This window comes from Protopterus annectens, chromosome 2.part0 (assembly GCF_019279795.1).
Source record: "Protopterus annectens isolate FY-2018-M chromosome 2.part0, PAN1.0, whole genome shotgun sequence".
Classification (NCBI taxonomy): Eukaryota; Metazoa; Chordata; order Ceratodontiformes; family Protopteridae; genus Protopterus; species Protopterus annectens.
This window is the reverse complement of record NC_056728.1, coordinates 104,284,673-104,301,226: the sequence shown is the minus strand read 5'-3', so window position 1 is coordinate 104,301,226 and position 16,554 is coordinate 104,284,673.

The following is a 16,554-nucleotide window of genomic DNA, read 5'->3' as shown; positions in this document are numbered from 1 at the left end:
TAGTATTAAAGTAAAACCTGTACTTAGTAACTGGATGTATAAACATTATCTCCTCATTAATGTAACCACAATGATTACACATGCCACAAGGCATTGTATTCCTATCTATTTTACCAACTACTTGTTTAGAATTCACATTTTTAGGTTTACATAACAACCTTTTCAGGTTGGGTTTGTTTTTAAAGGCCAATCTAGGTCTCGAATCTACTATTTTACTAATCTCTCTGTCAGATAATAAAATGTCCCAGTGTTTATTATACATTTCTCTAACTGTTTTAGTGTCTCTAGTATAAGCCATGATTGGTCTGACTACCTCAATAGATGGTTGTGAAACTTCACCAGAACTTCCATTCTGTTCTGAAAAATATGGTTTGGCTCTAGAAGTTCGTAAAATATTAACCTCAGAAATGACCATCTCAATCAATTCAACATCATACCCTCTTTCAGTGAACCTCTTCCTTAACTCTTCGACCTCAGCTCCATAACCATTATCTGAAGGGTTATATCTAGATGCTCTTATGAACTGACCTTTCATTATGTTATAGAAGACATGGTGTGGATGCATGCTGTCCCTATGGAGTAATGTGTTCCTATGACATAATTTCCTATGAATGGAAGTATTCAGTGCTCCACTATCTAACCTGAATACTTCTACATCTAGATATGAAATCCTGGTGTCTGAGTAATTTAGTGTCTACTGGGACATTTTATTATCTGACAGAGAGATTAGTAAAATAGTAGGTTCGAGACCTAGATTGGCCTTTAAAAACAAACCCAACCTGAAAAGGTTGTTATGTAAACCTAAAAATGTGAATTCTAAACAAGTAGTTGGTAAAATAGATAGGAATACAATGCCTTGTGGCATGTGTAATCATTGTGGTTACATTAATGAGGAGATAATGTTTATACATCCAGTTACTAAGTACAGGTTTTACTTTAATACTAACACTAATTGTAATAGTAAAAATGTTGTTTATCTGGCAAGTTGCGTTACATGTCCATCATTTTATGTTGGCAAGACCAACAGGACATTGAAAGATCGCATTAGAGAACACAACTATCACATTAGGATAGGGTCTGATGTAGCTGGCCAAACACCATCAGATAGCGGGATCACATCACACTTTTAAATTCAGCGTTCTACAACTTATATATACTAGTTTTAGAGGAGGTGATGTTATAAATTTGACCCTTGAATGTGAACTTAGATGGATAATTAGGTTGAAAGCAGATGAACCACCAGGTTTGAACGATAAAGTTCAAATTAAACCTGTTCTGAAGAATAGAAGGATCTTCAGACCCAAATGATTAATTATTATGTTATGTATTTCTTAAACTATATGTATGTGTACCTGTTTCTGCTATTATGCATACAAGTATCATCAGGCGCATACACATTTTATTGAGTATTTTTGTTTCATTGTACTAGTTAGATTTACGTATTTACTGTAGTCAGGCATATACAAAGTTTAATGGTTATAAGTTCTAATAATATATTTGGTTAAATTTTATAAATTTTATAAATTTTATTAATTTTATAAGCTGATTATTTATGTAATTATTTTGAAATGTGCTCCTACCAATCATTGTAAAGGGAGGGGTATTTAAATTACTTCACATGAGTGCTATTTGTAAAGTCTGAAGAAGCCTTTTGGCGAAAGCGCTCACTTTTTGTCACTCTGGAATAAAGCTGTGTTCTTATACATCTCAGGACTGTTGGCTACATTTTCCTATAGAGGAGTAGTATCAGCGTTTTGTGATTCTTAATTATTTTATGCAGTTAAAGTATACAAAGCCTAACTACCAGGAAGAACGTGCTTATGGTGATTGACTTTATTTATTTTTATCTGGACACGCTATTCCTGGGCACCGTTGGTGTGCTGTGCTACCTTTGGCTGTATTATTTTTTGTATTTTTTGGCGCAGCAAACTAGGAGGATGGCTAATACTGATGACTCTAACATTGAACTTGCCTACGTACCTCTGTCTTCGGAGAGAGAAGGAGCTATCAAGGGCGTACGACGCTTTCAAGCTTGTCTGACCGGGAAGGATAATGTACTGTTGGACTTTTTTCCGAATGTCGAATCCGACGGCAACACTGAAGTCGAGGATAGTTCCTTGGACCCCGTAAAGGAGCTACAGGACTTTGAAACTACTTTCATTAGACTAAAGAAACTACAGGTACAAAGACAGTACTTTGAGGCTTGTTTAGCCAAAAAGATTATACCTCGTGGGCTACGAATTTTAAAGATGCCCACATCAGGGAATAAGTTCCCTGATCTTTTATTTAAGTGGCAACAATTGAACATTGAGCTTAGTTACAGTTATATGAAGTTACTTATCGAGTACCATACACCCAAAGAGAATATGTTAAAAGACTTGGTTAACAAATGCTTTGAAAACCTTAATAAGAAATGCATGAATGTTGGTTTGATTAACAAAATTGAAAGAGTACTTGATGATGTATTACTGTTTGAAAAACGCCTAATAGAACAAAAGAAAGTAAAAATTACGAGAGATGTTAGGGACTTTAGAAATAGTCATGTGTTTATGTGGCCTAGGGAACAAGTTAATAATACTGATGCCAATAATTTTAATCATAGACGCAATTATGCATCTGTTCCCACGGCTCCCGTACGGAAGCCATTAAGTAATGTTGTAGTACATCATAATTCTTTCAACAATGGCTTGGTACACGATATTAATGAGAAAGGGACATTATCGACTACTATTGATATGCAATTACCACCGGTAGAAGTGGTAAATACACCCTCTAAAAGGAAAAATGTTATATTACCACCAGATGAGACCAGGGATAGTCTGTTAATACAACAAGGTCAAAATGAAGGCAATAGCAACTCAGTGGTTCTTAATAACGATGTACCAACTTTCACGGAAGCTGTAGTAAGACCTAAGGTCTTAACAGGGAGTAATACTATTATAACACAAACACTAAAGGGTAATATTCCTTTCCCCATAGTACAGGGCCAGTCCTCAGAAAGAAGAAGATCTGCCAGCAGGGGCAGGCACAAAAGGAAGGGTTCGGCCGAGGATTACCATGGACCCACTCTAAAAAAGATGTGGGAGAGGACGCCTCGTTAATAGTTAATTTGTCTAGTAGAATTTTGAATGTTTTAGAACAACAGGTACCAAACAAGGGACTTAGTTTTATACCCTCTAGTAGAGATGATGTGGTTGACCTGATTATCAACACCAAAATGTTTACTAGGAATTTGCAACTTAAGCTAGATTTTGGTTCAAATAATGATATTAATCAACCACCCCGGTTTCGTACTGCAAGTACATTTATACCGCAGTTACATCCAGTATTAGATGTGTTTGGTAGAATGTTGGAGAATGATATATATGACCATTTTCTAACTTATAAACCTAAGAGTCATGGTCAGAATTTAAATTACAAACAAAGACGTGCATTGAGTGATCTAAAGAATGACACCACCCTAGCCATCAGACCAGCCGATAAGGGTGGTCCTATTGTACTAATGGATTTGGTTGATTATAATGAGAAAATGTTACATCTCTTAGGAGATGATAAATTTTACCTTAAGATAGATATGGAAAGAGTGACACAGAAGGTATTTGATGTATATTATACTTTATATGACCTCATTATGTCTTCTAGCATAACTGATGAGTTATATAAATATTTTAAAGTTGATAACCCTGTGTTACCGGTCATCCAAGGATTACCAAAGATACACAAATCCTGTACTAATCCACCCATGAGACCTATTGTAGCTGGCCAGGGGTGGGTTACTGAACCATTATCCATTTACACGGAAACAACTCTGAGACCACTGGTTGATATGAATAAAACTATACTCAAGGATAGTAAACAGTTTTTATTAGATTTGTACACTTATACTAAAAACTTGGATGATAATACTGAGTATTTACTAGTTACCTTGCATGTAGTTAGTCTCTTCACAGTGATACCCAATGACACGGGCATCCACTACATACGAACTTATCTATCTTCACATTCAGATTTTCTGACCAATAAAATAGATTTAATCACATTGTATCTGGAAACTATATTATCTAATAACATTTTTGTTTTTGATGAGGATATTTATATACAAAGGGATGGCGTAGCTATGGGCACATCCTGTGCCAATAGCTACGCCAACCTAGTAATGGCAGCATGGGAGGACAAGTTCTTGTTTTGTTCTGATTTCTTCAGGGAATTTGTGGGGTTATACCGTAGGTTTGTGGATGACCTCTTTTTCATTTGGCTAGGAGATGTCGATACACTGAGAAGGTTTGTGGATTACATGAACAAATCCACTAGCTTCCTGAATTTTACACTAAATTACTCAGAGACCAGGATTTCATATCTAGATGTAGAAGTATTCAGGTTAGATAGTGGAGCACTGAATACTTCCATTCATAGGAAATTATGTCATAGGAACACATTATTCCATAGGGACAGCATGCATCCACACCATGTCTTCTATAACATAATGAAAGGTCAGTTCATAAGAGCATCTAGATATAACCCTTCAGATAATGGTTATGGAGCTGAGGTCAAAGAGTTAAGGAAGAGGTTCACTGAAAGAGGGTATGATGTTGAATTGATTGAGATGGTCATTTCTGAGGTTAATATTTTACGAACTTCTAGAGCCAAACCATATTTTTCAGAACAGAATGGAAGTTCTGGTGAAGTTTCACAACCATCTATTGAGGTAGTCAGGCCAATCATGGCTTATACTAGAGACACTAAAACAGAGAAATGTATAATAAACACTGGGACATTTTATTATCTGACAGAGAGATTAGTAAAATAGTAGGTTCGAGACCTAGATTGGCCTTTAAAAACAAACCCAACCTGAAAAGGTTGTTATGTAAACCTAAAAATGTGAATTCTAAACAAGTAGTTGGTAAAATAGATAGGAATACAATGCCTTGTGGCATGTGTAATCATTGTGGTTACATTAATGAGGAGATAATGTTTATACATCCAGTTACTAAGTACAGGTTTTACTTTAATACTAACACTAATTGTAATAGTAAAAATGTTTATCTGGCAAGTTGCGTTACATGTCCATCATTTTATGTTGGCAAGACCAACAGGACATTGAAAGATCGCATTAGAGAACACAACTATCACATTAGGATAGGGTCTGATGTAAACGCTTTGGCCAAACACCATCAGATAGCGGGATCACATCACACTTTTAAATTCAGCGTTCTACAACTTATATATACTAGTTTTAGAGGAGGTGATGTTATAAATTTGACCCTTGAATGTGAACTTAGATGGATAATTAGGTTGAAAGCAGATGAACCACCAGTTTTGAACGATAAAGTTCAAATTAAACCTGTTCTGAAGAATAGAAGGATCTTCAGACCCAAATGATTAATTATTATGTTATGTATTTCTTAAACTATATGTATGTGTACCTGTTTCTGCTATTATGCATACAAGTATCATCAGGCGCATACACATTTTATTGAGTATTTTTGTTTCATTGTACTAGTTAGGTTTACGTATTTACTGTAGTCAGGCATATACAAAGTTTAATGGTTATAAGTTCTAATAATGTATTTGGTTAAATTTTATAAATTTTATAAATTTTATTAATTTTATAAGCTGATTATTTATGTAATTATTTTGAAATGTGCTCCTACCAATCATTGTAAAGGGAGGGGTATTTAAATTACTTCACATGAGTGCTATTTGTAAAGTCTGAAGATGCCTTTGTCACTCTGGAATAAAGCTGTGTTCTTATACATCTCAGGACTGTTGGCTACATTTTCCTATAGAGGAGTAGTATCAGCGTTTTGTGATTCTTAATTATTTTATGCAGTTAAAGTATACAAAGCCTAACTACCAGGAAGAACGTGCTTATGGTGATTGACTTTATTTATTTTTATCTGGACATGCTATTCCTGGGCTCCATTGGTGTGCTGTGCTACCTTTGGCTGTATTATTACAAGCAATTAACCTTGAGAGTTCTGAAAATTCTTTCCTAAGGTAAATGTATACTATAAAGGTACATCAATGAAAAATAAAGTTTGAAATTATGGGAAGTGAATAAGAGATTGTAGCCTCCTCAAAAGCCGTAATACTTTAATTGATTTAGTAGAACAGTGCACAGTTTACTTTGTTATCCAGTATACTTTTCCTTAGGACTAAAAGGTTTTTTTTTGAAAATTAGTGATAAGAAAAAGCAGACAGCAATAAGTGTAAATGGGAACACAGGTTGTAACATGCACTTTAGCATGGGTAACCTTAATTTTTGTTTAGCTTGTGGTTGCAGCTGTTGATTTGGGACAATTTTCCTATCTGGAGGACTAAAATTCATTTGTTGAAAATGTACATAGCTCTGTGTATCTGTTTTACGATTCTAGGGAATGGGGATGTTCTGAAAATGAGATTTGTTTGAGGGTTTTCATTAAAGCAAAAAAGTCTTAAAAAGTGGCATTTATTATTTATTTATTTGTTTATTTATTTATTTATTTATGTGTTTGTTTTTTGTTCACCGGGAAAGTCTACTGGACTGAATAGAACCCATTTTGAGAGGAGGCCCAGGGAGAAAAGCTCCACAGTACAGAAAATTAACAGTTAAAAATTACAAAGATCAAATTATACAGAAATTAAACAACAATTACAAAAATAAGTATGTACAAATTGTTTAGAGAACTATGACAGAAGTATACAGTCTAAAACATTCAGCAAAGAATAAGCATCTACATAGCTTACTGGATATAAGCTATCTCTACAGTAGTACTATCTTACTAAAAACAGTCATGACAAGAAATTGGGAGTCACACAATTTTCTAGGGGGGGCTTGGGGAGCACAGGTTTGAATGGAGATGAGAAAAACAGCTGTCTAAAAGATCAGTCTGCCAAACATTAGTGTGTTTATCTAAGACAAGAGATGGAAATACTCATTCAAAAACCTGTCATGTATAGTAGTTGGGAACAACAGATTTTTTATCATAATGGCTATTCTATCCATATTATCTTGGAATGTAAATGGTTGTACAGTTTTAGACAGAAAGGAAAGCCTATTGAATTATATTAAGAAATGCAGACTGCAAATAGCAATAATACAGGAGGCACATATGAAAAAATGAGCATGTGACTTTTACAAATAAATGACTTCATGATGGATATTCAGCAGAATGTCAAGGGCAAAGGAAAAGGGGAGTAATAATTGCTAGATGAGCTCCAATAGTGACACAAGAGGATAAAAAGACAATAATAATTTATGGTAGTAAGGGATTATTTGTAAATGAGAAGTGTTATGTTGGCGTGTATTTATATTCTACCAAAAATTGCTGTTATAGAGCTTAGGAAATGTTTTGAAGAAGTAATCAGCTTTCAACAGGGAATATTATTTATAGGTGGGTACTGGAACTTGATTTGGAATAGTGAGGATGCACTGGGGGACCCTGAATGGAAAATTAAACAAAAGAGGTTAGATTTCTGAAGAAATTTATACAAATATTTGGTATGGAAGATGCAAGTTCAGTTATAGGAACTCAGAAAGAATTTATGTATTATTCCCTAAGCTACAATAACTGTGTTAAAATGGATAGAATTTTTATTTCACTGGAATATGTGCATTCATTGAAAGCTTCAATACATATTCAATAACTATTTGAAATCATACACCAATAAAAATTAAGATAAAATGCAGGGTAATGAAGTAAAAATGAGACACAGGTACTTTCCCACCTACTTGTTTAAAAATAGTGTAGAAATAAGAGAGAAAAAGGTATGGTTAAGAAGTAAAAGGAAATTAGAGCATATGACAAAGATTAAAGTATTGCAGAATAAGGAGAATCTCACAGACCAAGAAGATGAGTAAATGAAGAGTGCTAAAGAGAAAATAAGGAAGTATTTATTTAATATACATGAATTTAGAAAGATTGCTATTAAGCAACTACTTTGGATAGCAGCTTCAGAGCACAAAATCTTTTAGCACAACAACTTAGTCAACAGAAATTAAAAAGTGTTGTCACCAAACTTATGAAGACTGTGACAAGAAAAATAACCACAGATCCTATAGCGGTATTAGAGAGAATTTGGAAATTTTATGACAATTTGTATAAAGCAGAGAAATGTGGAAACCAGGAAAGAGCACAAATAGAAGTTAATGCCAATGACTTAATTATGCCAAGATGAGAGGAAGATAAGGCTCAACAACTAATAGTTAAAACAGGAGGGGATGTTTAATCAATCTGCAGTAAACTCTTCAGGAACAGATTGTACCCCTGTATTCATTTGGAAGTTAAGAGGGAATAAAGTAATACAATCTGAAAAAAGTTGTTTAATAGCATTTTAAATGGGGGGGAAGCACCAGCATCTTGGAAGAAAACTGTGGTGGCTGTATTAGTCAGAATGGGTAAAGACTCATCAGACCCAACTTCATACTGACACATTGCAATTTTAAGGCATGATTATAAAGTGCTTATGTTTATACTAGCTAAAAGAAAGGAAAATGTGTTGCAAAAATTGGTAGATCAGTGTGATTTTGTGGAGGGAATGCAACTATTTTACAACATTAATAGAAAAATGGTTATCCATAAGGAAGCAGAATGTATGAACATAGGTTCATAGGTTCATAGGTAGGTACTAGGCTATCAGCCCAAGGGCCTATGTAAGCCTAGCCAACAAGGTTCCCTGGCTTACGCCACCCAAGAAAGTTATTTTCCTGTGCCACTGTCGAGCAGAGACACAGAAGTGATCCCCGGGGTGTATTTCCTATTTCCCATTCACTCATCAAGATTTTTCTTGAAGAGTGCTAATGAAGAACTTTGTGTGACATAGATGGATAGCCTGTTCCAGAGTATGTGAAGTCTCTGGGACAGGAATCTATCCCTCCAGCATGTCCTGTTTATTGTGGTGACAAGGTTTAGGTCCCTAGAGCATGTAGCTAGGAGGGACTGGGATTTCTTTAGGTGTAGCATGCCCAACAGCTCTGGGTTTGACATAACTTTATATGTTAGGCAGAGATCACCTCGGAGTAGGCAATATGCTATGGAGTAAAGCTGGAGTTTTTTGAGACAGTCAGTGTAGGGCATTTGTATGAGGCCAGTAATCCACTTTGTGAGGTACTTCTGTGGCATTTCCAGTTGCTGCAGATGTCTTGTGAGGTACATTCCAAAAGGGGGGTTCTACACTATAATGGGTCTAATGAGTGTTGAGTAGAGGGGAGCAATGACCTCTTTTTTCCTGGATGAGAACCCTTTTATAATGAGGTGTGCCACATAGAAGGAATTCTTGACTACTGTGGCGATGCGACTATCAAAGGAGAGACTACTGTCCACCTGGGTCCCAAGGTCTCTTATCACACATTCAGTGTTGAGTAGATTGCTGCCTATGTGGTAGTTCATGGGTACAGAGTTTTTACCAAAGGGGATGACACTGTACTTTTTGGCATTGAGCCTGAGGCCATAACTCTGACACCAGGCATCTGTCTTAGCGAGGCCCTTCTGTAGGATGTCCACATCATTTGGGGACTTGACTATGTCTACTAGTTTGCAGTCATCTGTGAATTTCGTTAGCCAGAGGCCTTCTGTGTTAGCCTGTACTTCAGAGAAGTAGATACCAAACAGGAGAGGACCCAGGACTGAACCTTGTGGTATTCCATTTGTCACCAGTTTGAGGTCAGATTTGGAGTCTGCAACTTTTACAGTGTGGGTTCTGTCAGTGAGTCAGTTGGCAGCCCATCTTGTGACATAGGGATTTATACCTAGTTTAGTGAGTTTAGCTATAATTCCAGAATGGGGGATGGTGTCGAAAGCCTTGGCGAGGTCAAGATAGGCTGTGTGAACCACCTTACCCTCATCTACGGCTTTGGTGACTGCCTCAAATAAGTCGATCAGGTTCAGGAGGCATGATCTGCCTTTCACAAACCCGAACTGGGTAAGATCCAGAGTTTGGAGGTTACCAATGTCTTTGTTTATGAGTTCCATGATGATACGTTCCATGGCCTTGCAGACCAGGCTTATCAGGCTAATAGGGCAATAGTTCCCAGGATCAGTGGTGGCTCCCCCTTTGTGGAGTGGGATAACTGTTGCTGTGCACCATTCAGTGGGCACTAAGCCTGATGCGAGGCTATTATTGAACTTGGTGCTTAGATGGGGAGCCAGTTCATTCTGAAGTTCATGTAAAATGCAGCCTGAGATGTTGTCCAGTCCCATGGATGCTGTGTTTTTGGCTTTAGAGAGTGCAGGTTTTACCTGCATAGTTGTGATTACAGGGACTCTACATTCTTCCTGTATAGATATGGGCCCATTAGGGGGTGAGGGGGGGTAAAGTAAGCACTGAACCTATCTGCCAGGATGTTGGAAATATCAGTCGGTTCAGTAAATTTCATGCCATTGTGCTCTAACTCAGAGCAGATCTGGGTGTTGCCATCGAGATTCTTGACATAGCTATAGAATGCTTTATGGTTGTCCTTAGAGTTAGTGGCAATTTTGTTTTCGTAGCTAGCTTTGGAGGATCTTATAAGGGATCTCAGCTTCTTACTGAGGCTGACCAGGGAGTTCCTCCACTCATGGAATTTTACTCTCTTTTGCAACAGTTTCTTCTTTCTGTTGTACAGTTTGTTTATGGTAGGGGACCACCAGATTGGCTTCCTTTTTTTGGAGGATAGTATCTTGGTTCTATTTGGGATAGCACGATCCATGCACACATGTAAGTGCTTATAGGGTGCATTTGTGTAGGATTCAGCAGTTGTAACTGTATTGCCCATCTGCATGGGTGTCATGAAGTTCACCACTTCTGTCTTAAGAAGCATGAAGTTGGCTTTGGAGAAATTTTTTTACGGTGGTTTCCTTAACGGGGGATCGGGCAAGATGTGGATTTCAAGGGTGATTAGCTTAAGGTTGGATCGGACCAACGAGGAGTTGACTTCAGGTGTGGAACACCAGTCACTCATGCTGGTAATGACTAGGTCTAGGATATTGTTGCCCCTGGTGGGGGTGTGGATAAGTTGATCCAGGGCATTGGAGTTTATGAATTCCAGAAAGCATTGAGCTAAGGAGTTGGTACACGAGTAGTTTTTCCAGTTAATGGTGGGGTAGTTGAAGTCGCCCATTATTAGGGTGTTTGGTTGAACCCTAATGTTTTCCAGTACATCAAGAAAAGAGGAGTGAGAATCCTGGGGCATGGTGGGGGATCTGTAGCAAGCTACAATTTGGATTGCAGTTTTGCCCAGAGTTAGTTGCACTTGGATAACCTTGGATGCATTATGCTAAACAACTAGCCTGGAGGTCTGGATATCCTTAATGAATATGGACACACCTCCACCTTTGGTGTTTCGGTCCAGGTTACATGGCCGAAAATTGTAGTATGAGTTATAGCCTGGTAGTGCAAGGGTGCTCTCTGGAGCCTTGAACCAGGTCTCAGTCACTGCACAGATATCGATGTTCGCCATTTTAAGGAGTGTCTCGAGTGAGTGCATTTTGAGATTTAGACTTCTACCATTGAGTAGCATTACCCTCAGTTTTTGCTTGCCTGTTCCTGTTACAGTGGTGAATTTGTCATTTGTACCTTGCCTAAAAAAGGCACTATAGGGGTGGCAAGAGCCTTATCCGGTATCCAGAATCCCAGGGGCGACAGGTGCAGGCCATCTCTGGCAAAGCATCATAGTCTGTCGATCATGTCATCCCAAGCAGACAGATACTGGATCCCCTTAGAATGACACCAGAAGCTTAGCCAATTGTTGAAGTCAATCATTTTGTCCTTGTACTGCGGTATCATTCTGGGCGATGGCAGAATGCTACTCAGGGATAGGGTCATACCTGCCGGGGCTACAAGATCAAGAGCTCTTCCATGTCTCTTTTCATGTAGTCCAGGAAGGTACATCTCAGGTCAATCACACCAACATGGACAACGACAGAGTCATATTTGTACTTGCTGTGGAGTGACCTGAGTGCTTGGGTTATGTGGTGGATCCTGGCACCCGACTAGCAGCTGATTTTAACCTTCTCCTTATTTAGCCTGGTGAGTGGGACATCAGTGTGCCTGACTATAGAGTCACCTATGACTAGTGTGTTGGGTACGTTGTTTTGCCTTATTGGCTGTGATTGAGTGGCACACTGAGTCTGTGGGCTATGTGTCATTATTATTGAAAGCCTCCACAAATGTTTTTGTGTTACTATGTGTGGATTTTGGTGGTGTAGTTTTAGTGAGACTATGTGATGAGTGTGGTGTGGTGCAAATGTTTACCTTCTTCTCTTGACTGTCAAGTTCAGTCTTGGTTGGAGAGAGCTTTACCTCCTGTTTGGCTAGATAAGTGCATCTCTCATAGGCTGTAGTGTTGTGTGGTAGGAGGAGAGGGTTGTCTGTGTGCATGAGGCAATTTCTACATTGCCTCAAGATGCCCAGATTCATCAGATAGACAGGAGAGAACACTGGGAGCTGACATTGGACATGGCTGAATAAAAAACTATTTCCCTCTAGGCAAGTGAGAAAAGTAAGTACAAAAACTGTTTTCTTCTAGGTAATGAGGAAGATAGAGTGCTATAGTAATTAATAGCTTATTTAGTGCTTACAAGTTCTGAACAAGTGCTGAGCATGAACAAGCAAATTTAAGTGCTAAAACTAAGAATCTGTATCTGCATGATGTTTTATCACAAGCAATTGGTACTTTGCACCATGAGTTTATAGATAGAGGGTATTTAAACAAGGATTTATCAGTTATACAACACACAAGAAATGAGCGTACTGTACCATCTGTTATTAAGAATTGCAATAAAGCATATAAGCATTCATTTAGATCTAGAGATAGGAGAAAGAGGTTATTGATTCCCTACACTAACACTAACAGTTCTATTGTTAATATAATAAATAAGAACTGGAACATTTTGCTGTTAGATGATCATATCAAGGGGTTAGTGGGTGATAGACCTGCTATTAGCTATAAGAATACTAAATCTCTTAAACGCCATTTGTGTTATGAAAATAAGAGGATCAATAAGATTAATTCGCAAAGAAAGGGTACTTATGCTTGTAGGAGTTGCAATCAATGTAATTTTATTATGAATTCCAATGTGTTTATACACCCTGACAATAACATTAGATATGAATTCAATGACTATGCAGATTGTAAGTCCAGGAATGTTATATATCTAGCGGTGTGTAAAAAATGCCAGAGTTTCTATGTTGGCAAAACGAATAGAACTCTGAGAGAGAGAATTAGAGAACACATTTATGCGATACATAGAGAGAATGAGGTCAATACTTTGGCCAGACATGTGCTGCAGAATGGATCTACACATACTTTTTAATTTCATGGTTATAGGACGTCAACAGATAACTGAAAGACTAGGTAATATCAGTAATAAAACAGAGCAAGAAGAGATAAAATGGATCATTAAGCTCAGAGTGGATAAAGGGCATGGGCTCAATGATAAATTGTCTCTGAGACCCTTCTTAGCAGATAGGCCTTATAGACGTTAATACACATATATATATTAATTACAATATAAATGTTTTAATTGTATTTTTAGCTAGTATCATTGAATTTATTATTGATTTTTTCCTTTATGCATTCCCCCCCCCCTTTTTCCCCTTTCCCCCCCCCTTTCCATTGTTGCTTTTCTGTTCTTTTTTAAAATATATACATTTTTAAAATGTACACTGTTTATATATACATTCATAGTATATATTGAGGAAATTTTTTGCATTTCTTTCTATGAACTTTTATGACTATATATATTGGGTCTTTTATTGATTTTAAATGTATAATACTCATATGCCAAGTATTTTTCACTGAGTATTTTTCACTGAGTCTTTGTAAGGAATCTATGTGTATTTATTCCTTACGCCATGTGATACATGAATTAATTAACAAATGCTCTTCATATGACTATTCCTGCTGTTTCTATTGGATCTCTTGAATACATATGTTTGATTGGCTACTCCTATATATATAAGAACAGTGTTAGTATTGTTGTTTTTATTGAAGTCTGAAGAAGCATTCTGAGCAACGCGAAAGCGCTTACTGTTTTTCAGCAATAAAGGATACATTGATTTACTTCTTGCATTAAGTTCCTGGTTGGCTTCGATTGTCTTGGAGTATCTACCTCTATTTACTGGACCTTGACTGCCTCAAAGAAGTCGATCAGATTCAGGAGGCATGATCTGCCTTTCACAAACCCGAACTGGGTAAGATCCAGAGTTTGGAGGTTACCAATGTCTTTGTTTATGAGTTCCATGATGATTCGTTCCATGGCCTTGCAGACCAGGCTTATCAGGCTAATAGGGCGATAGTTCCCAGGATCAGTGGTGGCTCCCCCTTTGTGGAGTGGGATAACTGTTGCTGTGCACCATTCAGTGGGCACTAAGCCTGATGCGAGGCTATTATTGAACTTGGTGCTTAGGTGGGGAGCCAGTTAGTTCTGAAGTTCATGTAAAATGCAGCCTGAGATGTTGTCCAGTCCCATGGATGCTGTGTTTTTGGCTTTAGAGAGTGCAGCTTTTACCTGCATAGTTGTGATTACAGGGACTCTGCATTCTTCCTGTATAGATATGGGCCCTTTAGGGGGTGAGGGGAGGGTAAAGTTAGCACTGAACCTATCTGCCAGGATGTTGGAAATATCAGTCGGTTCAGTAAATTTCATGCCATTGTGCTCTAACTCAGAGCAGATCTGGGTGTTGCCATCCAGATTCTTGACATAGCTATAGAATGCTTTATGGTTGTCCTTAGAATTAGTGGCAATTTTGTTTTCATAGCTAGCTTTGGAGGATCTTATAAGGGATCTCAGCTTCTTACTGAGGCTGACCAGGGAGTTCCTCCACTCATGGGATTTTACTCTCTTTTGCAACAGTTTCTTCTTTCTGTTGTACAGTTTGTTTATGGTAGGGGACCACCAGATTGGCTTCCTTTTTTTGGAGGATAGTATCTTGGTTCTGTTTGGGATAGCACGATCCATGCACACATGTAAGTGCTTATAGAGTGCATTTGTGTAGGATTCAGCAGTTGTAACTGTATTGTCCATCTGCATGGGTGTCATGAAGTTCACCACTTCTGTCTTAAGAAGCATGAAGTTGGCTTTGGAGAAATTTTTTTACGGTGGTTTCCTTAATGGGGGATGGGGCAAGATGTGGATTTCAAGGGTGATTAACTTAAGGTTGGATCGGACCAACGAGGAGTTGACTTCAGGTGTGGAACACCGGTCACTCATGTTGGTAATGACTAGGTCTAGGATATTGTTGCCCCTGGTGGGGGTGTGGATAAGTTGATCCAGGGCATTGGAGTTTATGAATTCCAGAAAGCATTGAGCTAAGGAGTTGGTACACGAGTAGTTTTTCCAGTTAATGGTGGGGTAGTTGAAGTCACCCATTATTAGGGTGTTTGGTTGAACCCTAATGTATTCCAGTACATCAAGAAAAGAGGAGTGAGAATCTTGGGGCATGGTGGGGGATCTGTAGCAAGCTACAATTTTGATTGCAGTTTTGCCCAGAGTTAGTTTCACTTGGATAACCTTGGATGCATTATGCTGAGCAACTAGCCTGGCGGTCTGGATATCCTTAATGAATATGGACACACCTCCAGCTTTGGTGTTTCGGTCCAGGTTACATGGCCGAAAATTGTAGTATGAGTTATAGCCTGGTAGTTCAAGGGTGCTCTCTGGAGCCTTGAACCAGGTCTCTGTCACTGCACAGATATCGATGTTCGCCATTTTAAGGAGTGTCTCGAGTGAGTGCATTTTGAGATTTAGACTTCTAGCATTGAGTAGCATTACCATCAGTTTTTGCTTGCCTGTTCCTGTTACAGTGGTGAATTTGTCATTTGAACCTTGCCTAAAAAAGGCACTATGGGGTGGCAAGAGCCTTATCCGGTATCCAGAATCCCAGGGGCGACAGGTGCAGGCCATCTCTGGCAAAGCATCATAGTCTGTCGATCATGTCATCCCAAGCAGACAGATACTGGATCCCCTTAAAATGACACCAGAAGCTTAGCCAATTGTTGAAGTCAATCATTTTGTCCTTGTACTGCGGTATCATTCTGGGCGATGGCAGAATGCTACTCAGGGACAGGGTCATACCTGCCGGGGCTACAAGACCAAGAGCTCTTCCATGTCTCTTTTCATGTAGTCCAGGAAGGTACATCTCAGGTCAATCACACCAACATGGACAACGACAGAGTCATATTTGTACTTGCTGTGGAGTGACCTGAGTGCTTGGGTTATGTGGTGGACCCTGGCACCCGACAGGCAGCTGATTTTAACCTTCTCCTTATTTAGCCTGGTGAGTGGGACATCAGTGTGCCTGACTATAGAGTCACCTATGACTAGTGTGTTGGGTACGTTGTTTTGCCTTATTGGCTGTGGTTGAGTGGCACACTGAGTCTGTGAGCTATGTGTCATTATTATTGAAAGCCTCCACAAATGTTTTTGTGTTACTATGTGTGGATTTTGGTGGTGTAGTTTTAGTGAGACTATGTGATGAGTGTGGTGTGGTGAAAATGTTTACCTTCTTCTCTTGACTGTCAAGTTCAGTCTTGGTTGGAGAGAGCTTTACCTCCAGTTTGGCTAGATAAGTGCATCTCTCATAGGTTGTAGTGTT